Source organism: Balaenoptera physalus (assembly GCF_965194825.1).
Source record: "Balaenoptera physalus genome assembly, chromosome: 19".
NCBI classification, from domain to species: domain Eukaryota; kingdom Metazoa; phylum Chordata; class Mammalia; order Artiodactyla; family Balaenopteridae; genus Balaenoptera; species Balaenoptera physalus.
This window is the reverse complement of record NC_138900.1, coordinates 20,783,486-20,791,465: the sequence shown is the minus strand read 5'-3', so window position 1 is coordinate 20,791,465 and position 7,980 is coordinate 20,783,486. Positions and strand designations below refer to the sequence as shown.

General features: G+C 52.7%; 1 protein-coding gene across 5 annotated transcripts in view; it reads left to right on the top strand.

Annotated features, from left to right (window-relative positions):
- Window positions 1-7,980, top strand: part of ZNF536 (zinc finger protein 536) — a 426,032-nt gene that overhangs the window by 379,161 nt on the left and 38,891 nt on the right. The window lies entirely within an intron of this gene.

The following is a 7,980-nucleotide window of genomic DNA, read 5'->3' as shown; positions in this document are numbered from 1 at the left end:
GTTTAGGAGACCCCAAGGTGACAAAGTGCCCCCGCAGACCTGAATCAAGGTTAACTGAAGTAACTGACAAAGACTGTATATAAAACAATGTCAGAAGACTAGCTTTTAGTTAGTTGTTTTTTTTTTTTTGAATAGCAAGAAATAAAATAATCCCAATTTTCAGGTTCCCAGACTAAATGAATGCCTACCTTCTCCAGAAGCCTGGAGCACGTCAGGTTGTCTTAGTGAAGAGTGGCACATAAACACCTACCAGCCCATTTATGACAGTGGTAGTGGTAGCAGATTATCATAGTGAACAGTAGAGAATACGCAGCATGTCTTTAGGACTACAGTGTCCTAGGGACTGTGCTGTGAGCTTCATAAACATTGGATTATTTTATCCTCAAACCCTGTGAAATATGAATTATTATTAGCCTCATTTCACAAATAAGGAAATACAGGCTCAGGGAGGTTAAGTAACTTGTCTAAGGTCACACAGCTGGTAATCAGTAGAGTCACATTTGAAATCACGTCTGCAGGGCACCATCATTTCAAGGCATTTTATTTCAATGGGCATGTAATTTGCCTCTGAAATGACTGTAGTGCTCTTTAGAAGAGCTAACTAACTGCCCTGAGCTATCTGGATGCCTCTTGGATGTTAAACGCAATATTAGACAAAAATTTAATTCCTTGGTTCATGGTAATGGTCTTGGACACATTTTCTCCCTCTCCAGGAAACAGTTTTTGCAAAATTAGAATGCTTGCCCTAGAGATGCTCTTCCACGTTTGGCTGAGGGCCCCTAGAGTGGCAGTTCCTGACCTTGACCCAAAGATCTAAATAGCTCTTCTTTGGGGGTTGAGGGTTGAGGTTGACTCTCCTTTTGCTTACAGGATGGTTCCAGTATCTCTGGGCCAACGATGGGAACTTTCTAGACGTTTTTCCCCAACACACAGCATATCCTTGGCCAGGCTACAGCCACTTCCTGGTGTGTGGAGCTACGGGGAGCACTTCCTGAGTATAGCCCTGCGGGGTTCCATCCAGGACCCTGGGGTCCAGGTTGGAGGTCACTGCAGCCCCAGAAAGGTCTAAGGAAAGGCAGCACTTACGCTGCATCCCAGTTCCTTGCTTTAGGGTTGACCTAAGTCTATGCTGGGGTCTGGAGGCCGTGTGTGTCCCTTCTATAAGGTGGACCCACAGCTGCCCACCCCCCCCCCCACTTCCTGGCCATGTGAAGGGACAGCGTGGGAGGGCCCAGTTCCTGGCCTGGGAGAAAGCCCTTAGCTGCCGTCATCATGGGGGCTGTCAGCATGCCCACCACGCCCACCTCCTCAGCCCAGCTCACTTTCCTGAGGGCTTCCCGTGTGCCCAAGTCTTGCTGGTGCAAAGTGCAAGATATCTGAGGAGCTTCCCTTTAATTAGGAAAAGGATCTCACCTCGAATGTCCAGAAGAAGGAGCCAGGTCCCTGAAAAGCAGGAGCTGAGCACCGTCTCAGCTTGGGGCGCGCAGGCTCTGTGTGGGCAGCCGGAACAGGAGGCTTTGGGGAGCGCTTCCGTGCGGGGGCATCATTCCCAAGGTAGTCCATGGAATTATCAATGGGGCGGGCCTGAGGCTTCTTAGAGCCCAGCTAGACCGTTCCTGGGGTGGGGGTGGGGCGCAGCAGGGGCAGTGCTCAGGCTGTCCCTGGAGGTGATGCCCAAGCTGGTGGGAGCCAGTGCCCAGTTTTGGAGAGGAACTACGAGCAATTTTGGGAAATGCCTCTTGTCCAGCCAGGTCCCCCCATTTCTGTTCCTCACTTGCTCCCCCAAACTGGACACCTGGCAGGCTGAGCTGAGCAGATGTGTTCCAAGGACCCTTTGAGTCGGCTGGCAGCTCAGGGTCCCCTGCTTGTGGGAGGGGCCGCCCACACACCCACTCTCTCAGGGAGGCTGCCCGTCCGCCGTCGGCATCCCTGAGGACTCAGCCTCAGTGTCCAGCCTGAGTGAAGAAAGAAGGGACGGGTCCCTGGAGAGTCTGGGGCTGCAGGCCACTTGTCCAGGCAGGTGGGGGGTTCCAGACCTCTCGCTCTTCCTGTTCAAAGACCTGGTGCTGGGAATCCAAGATGGCCACCAGAGGGCGCCCGAGGCACGCAGAAGGCATGGGCTCCCGTTTTAGAAAACCTGGGAGATTGTTCTGTGAGAGGGGTTGTGAGGGGTAGGTGGGTTCAACTAATAAATAATCCATCGCTGGGGTGTTGGGAAAAGATACGGGGCTAAAACTGCTCTTACTCTTGGAAACAAAGGAGAAAAGACATCAGGTTAATCACTTTGTTCAATTATGTGTTCATGGAGACAAGGTGCATTTATGGAGCATCTGCTGTGTACAAAGTTTGAGGGTATGATGAGGGAAAGATAGAGCTGTCCCCTCCTCTCACAGAAGACGGGAAAACAGGGTGATGAAAGAGCTGGGCCCAGTCTTCACACCATGTCCAGACCCACATCTGCCCAAAGCAGTGTCTCCGACTCTGGTCATTTTCCACAGGTGGGAAAGGGCTCAGATTCAAGGTGCCTTAGCCTTGGGCCTGGCCTGGGCTGAGTGCCTTGGCCTGGGAGGCTGGACCTACAGTTGGAGTCCCTCTCTGTCCTTGGGATCCCCCCAACAAGGATGAAGGGCTTTTCAAGACAGGTGGGGTAGGAGGGAAGTTGGTGCATGCCCTCAGGGATTGGGCTGCCTGAGTTCGAATCCCGTCCTTGTTAGCTGTGTGTCTTTGGAAAGCCGCTGCACTCCTCTGGGCTGCAGTGTTCTGCCTGTAAAACTCGTAGGCTCTCAATTACTGCTCTAGCTTAGGACAGACATGTCGCTTGAGTGAGAAGATCCATGCAGAGAAGGCTCTTAGCCTGATGCCTGGTACACAGTAAGGATTTTGCAACAGAGGCTATTATTATTGACATCGTTGTTGTACCCTAGGCCCTGCCAGGTGAGATGCTGGGATATTCCGGAAGGCTGGTAGTGGCTAGTGGGTTATTCACAGTGAAGAGAGTTTTGCCTTGTTTCATTGGGGGAGCATCTCCAATACTCTGCCTGTGGAGTCAGGCCCCAGGAGACCTTTCCGGAGTGGCCCCTGGTTCATCAGTGTCCCCGTGGCAGGTCTGAAGGCAGGAGCCGTCCAGGGTCCAGTCCCGCCAGCACGTGCAGGTGCAGAGGCAGCATCCGCCTGTCCTGCTGTATCCCTGGGGCTGGCTGCAGGGGCCGGCTGCAGGGGCCGCGCACGGACACACGTCCCATCAATTCCCCCCATTTCACAGCCACATCCTGCCCCTCCATCCTCCGTTCTTCTCCCCCATCAGATCCTGCTCACCCTCAGGGCCCACCTCACACCTTTTCTGAGGTCCCTTCCCTCACACTCACCCCCTTGTTCAGTCATTCATCCATTTCTCATTCACTCAACACACACGCATGTCAGTCCCACGATAGGCCCTGGCAAAACGAGGATGGACAAATCTTTGTTCCTGTCCACAAGGAGATAGCGTGTGCAGGTGTGTGAGTGCGTAGAGGTGCCCTTGGGCTGTGCCCCAGTGACATATATTCAGGCCCGAGGTTGGGGAAGGGAGTCAAAGAAGGTTCCTGAAGGAAGTGCCAATCTGAGTTCTGGAGGGATGAGCGAGGTGACGGTGACGGAGGGCGTCCCAGCTGAGGGCACAGCATGCAGTGAATGGCACAGCTCGGGGCTGACGGGTACGTCCTGGAGCTGAAGCAAGAGGACAGTTTAGGGGGGAGAGGCAGGGACAGGGGTCAGGGCTGCAGAGAGATGGCGGCCAGGTCATGGAGACCTTGTCAACCCAAAGGAGATGTTGGTGGCCTCGTCTGAGTGGCTCTGGGATGTAGAGGGGTAGGGCAGGGATAATTGGGGGAGGGGGAGAACAGGACAGGGTGGAGGTCCCAAGCATGGTGAGGAACTGGCCTCAAACTGGAGGGAGGTGGCTTGTCCTCAGTGACCAGAGAGAAGGCGGAGGTGGGCGGTTTGCAGCGATGGTGGGGTGTGTCTAACTCATGACACCTGCGCTGCCTCGTGAAGCACTAGGTATAAATAGACGTTCTGTAGACATTTGCTGCAGTGATGAACAAACAGCTAAGAGCATCCTTCCAGGCCTAATGCAGCAGGAAGGGCCCTGGGAGGTCCTGTGGGCACCAGGCTGGGGAACAGGGCTGTCCTTCCAGCACCAGAGAGCCTGCCCATAGCAAGCCTAGAAGTTCGCACTTCAGCAGGACTCTGGGGACTGGGGTCTGTTGACCCCTGGGAACCCTACCCACCCAGCCAAGGCCACACCACTCACTGGGCCGTCCAGGTCTTCACCTGGGTCAAGAATATTTTATTTCCAAACAAGATTGATTACATGGCAGGAGAAATTGGACCTAGTCAGAGGGAAGCAACTTCCCTTTGTTCTGCAACTCAGAACTTCTGATGAATGATCACCAGTGGGCGCCACCTCCTCTGGAGATATCTGTGTGTCTGGAGAGGCCACAACTACCCTGAGACAGGGAGACTCAGGTTGCTGTGCCCCAGGGCGCACTAGGGCCGCCACTGCCAAGCTCCGTTCCTGATATTCCCGAGTTGTACCATCAAATGTAATATTTTATACATTAATACACATGTTTGCAGTAGTACAATGAACAAGCATATCTACTAGGTGCTAAAAGAGTTTTGAGGGCTGGCCTGGCCATTAAATTAGATTTGGGGCATTATTTCTACAGAAAAGTACATTTTGAAGGTTGTACAGAAAACAGGATCAAAGCTGAGAGGTGCAGCCCCCCAAACTCCTCCTTATACGTAATGATTTTACAGTCCTGGGTCACTCAGTTCCTAGCTTGAGGATCTGTTAGAAAGAGCACTGGAGAGCAACGATGAGAAGCCCTGGCTTGAAAACAAACAAACAAGCAAACAAGTAAAACCAGCTCCCACTTATTACTGTGACCTTAGTCCTTTGCTTGGATTCTCGCAGAATCGGACTCTGAGACAAGGATTCCGGCACAGGCAGTCTTTTCAGGAGAGGGTCCCAGGAAGCCTGAGGTGGGGGTGGGGACATGAGGCAGGAAAGGGAGGGGCCGAGACGGGTGCATTTCGGAGCAGGTGGGGGACGGGGTCTCCGTCCTGCTGGGGACCCTCTGAGGACCCACGTGGGGTGTGTGCCCAGGCTGTCCCACTGAGGACCACGGAAGCTGGGCATTTATAAACCAATCCCCATCCTGGCTTGATTGAGGGAACACCCTGGCACTTCAATCCGAGGTGATCCGTGGCTGGAGAGCAGCTTCAGAGACCCCGGGAGCCTTTGGCATAAGCGGGAACATGTCTGTGACCCTTGGGAGCCTCACCTCTGGAGCCTCAGTTGCCTCAGTTCCCATCCTTCCAGGACCCTTCCAGGATGGTGCATGTGATACAGGGATAGAGATGAGCTGGGGCTGAGGCCGGCACTTTGGAAGTGCAGCAGACATCCAGCTTCTTTCATTGTTTTTCTACGTGGTCCTTCTCTTCCCTGACTCAGTACTCATCTTCCAGTTTATTTTCAAATCTTCGTTCTCCTCTCCGGGGGACAACCTTAGATGCCCCACACTGGGGTCCTAAATGCAACCAAGGTGTCCTCTTTGTATCTTAGAAGCTGACTCTTGCAGCCTGGCCTCCCCGCCCGGGTCCGCACATCCACCACCAAAGCAGTGCCCTTGCATTGGCTACCCGGCAGGTCCAAACTCAATACAAGTGATGGTAAAAGAGACTCTTCCCAGCCAGCCTCGTCCACCTTTCCTCCTCCTTGTTTCTCTGGCTGAGGGCGCTGTGCCCATCTCCTCCTGCCTCTGGGCTCGCCCCTCCCACACCCTCACACAGCACACAGCCCTGACAGACACACCTCCCAATTTCAGGTTCCCCATGTTTATGGCTAAAATATTACTGGTGACCGACACACAGCCCCTTTCTCCTACGTTGTCATTTTATGTTAATTGAATGCTCGTGTTAATCTAATAGAGTTTAGATTTATGTTGGGTTCTGTAGCGTGGCATATTTTAATCAATACACATTCCAACGTTTAGATAGACAGATGAGAAAACGCGCTTCATCTCTGCACTTGGGTTCCATCAGCTGTCAATAATTCCTAATTTGAATCCTTCAGACAGTCAGATTTATGGGTTTGAGTATATTGCATTCATCACAGAAATTAACATTGGGGGGAAATGATGTGAAAGGTCACATGACATCTCCAAGGGGCAGATATTGTGTTTCAGAGATGAAGTACTCTGAAATATTTATCTGGGAAAGGCGGGCTCACAGGGTAGCAGCAGGAGGGTTTAGGGGCCTGGGGATAGAGCTCTGTCAGGCGATGCTACCCCTCAGTGAGACCTGGCGTCGCTCAGTCCTGGGAGGAGCCGCTGTCTGGAGCGGTGCTGGCGTCGCTGTGCACAGGCCACCCGGGGATGGAGAGCGAGCGGGCAAAGTGACAGGCATAGTGGAAGCTATTAACATGTACACACTACTATATGTAAAATAGATAACCAACAAGGACCTACTGTAGAGCACAGGGAACTCTACTCAATATTCTGTAATAACCTATATGGGGAAAGCATCTGAAACTGAATCACTTTGCTGTACACCTGAAACTAACACAACATTGTAAATCAAGTATACCCCAATATAAAATAAAAATTAAATTTTAAAAAAGTGGATGCCATTCACTTCAAGTAGAGGACTCTCTTCCTCTGGAATTCCGCTTCCCCTTCTCTCGCGGAGGTTTCTCCAGAATCAGAAACTGAGTTAAGGACTCACGTGGTGTGGGCTGGTGACCTGTAGGGAAGGGGTCAGAGAGTGCTTTATCAAGCCCCGGGGGGCAACTGGAGTTTTGGGGGAACACTCCTCAGAGTCACCCCACGGAGGGGGGGCTATGCTGGCCTTCAAATCGCCACCCACTGTGGGTTGAGACCAACTTCTGGGGACATTCACTCTCAGGCACTTCCTGTTTGTCCTGCCTGCGGGCCAAGCATGCCTCTGCGGCCAGGGAGAGAAGTGACCGAAGGCTCATGTGCTGTATCCGTGCTCGCAGGAGGTGGCTGTGGGCATTTAAAACCGAGAGACAAGGAGACAGGGAGGGCACCCTCCAGCCATGCCCAGGGCCCAGGAGGAGATGACAGGTGGCTGCTGGGCACAGGGATGGGCCCCCTGCCCACCTTCCTGCCTTGCCAAACCCCTTCCCCCTGAGAAACCGTAGCAGCTGAAGGTGGCTGGGAGGCTGTGCTTTCAGGCGTCCCCAAGTGACACAGATAACAGTCCGAAGCCTCCTGGGGCTGTTTCCCTCTCTTGCCTCCTATTTTACGGTTTTACTTCCTGTAGCATCTATAGGACATCGCCTATTAGTCTTGGAGTCCTTTTGTCTCACATCTGGGGAACTGGAGATGCCTTGAGATGCTGGGTCCCGCCAGACCCCTGTGCAGAGATTCATGTTGGGATCGGGACCGCTCATCTCCATTTCTGCAGTGTAGATAAGTAAATGAACTTGCCCTGGAGTTTGCTGACTCAAGTGTTCAAGGTGTAATGAGCCTAGAATCCCCACTGATGGACCCAAAGCAGGTTTCTGTAGCCTCATAGCCAATGGGAGGAAGACTTGGAGAGGGCCCCGGGGGGAACAGACAGAGCTGGGCAGCTTCTTGACTGCATTCTCTGCTAGTGACTTCTGTTTCCACTTGATTTTCAGAGGCAAAGGCAGTGAGTGCACTCTGTGAGTTCTGTGTTTCCTGGCACCCACAGGAAGGATGGGGCATTGGTTGACCTCCGTGGTCTAGCCGTTCTGCACCCAGAGGAGGTACATTCAGGGCTGGAGAGATTATAGTCCTCTGGGAGCTTCTCTCCATGATATGGGTATTCAGTAGTGAGCTCTCACACAGATACATGCTTACTTTTAAACTCCAAACACTGTAACTGAGAAATTCAGAGCACTTGGGGTCTTCGGTGGTAGACTCTTGTGCTTGTGCGCTCACAGGAAAT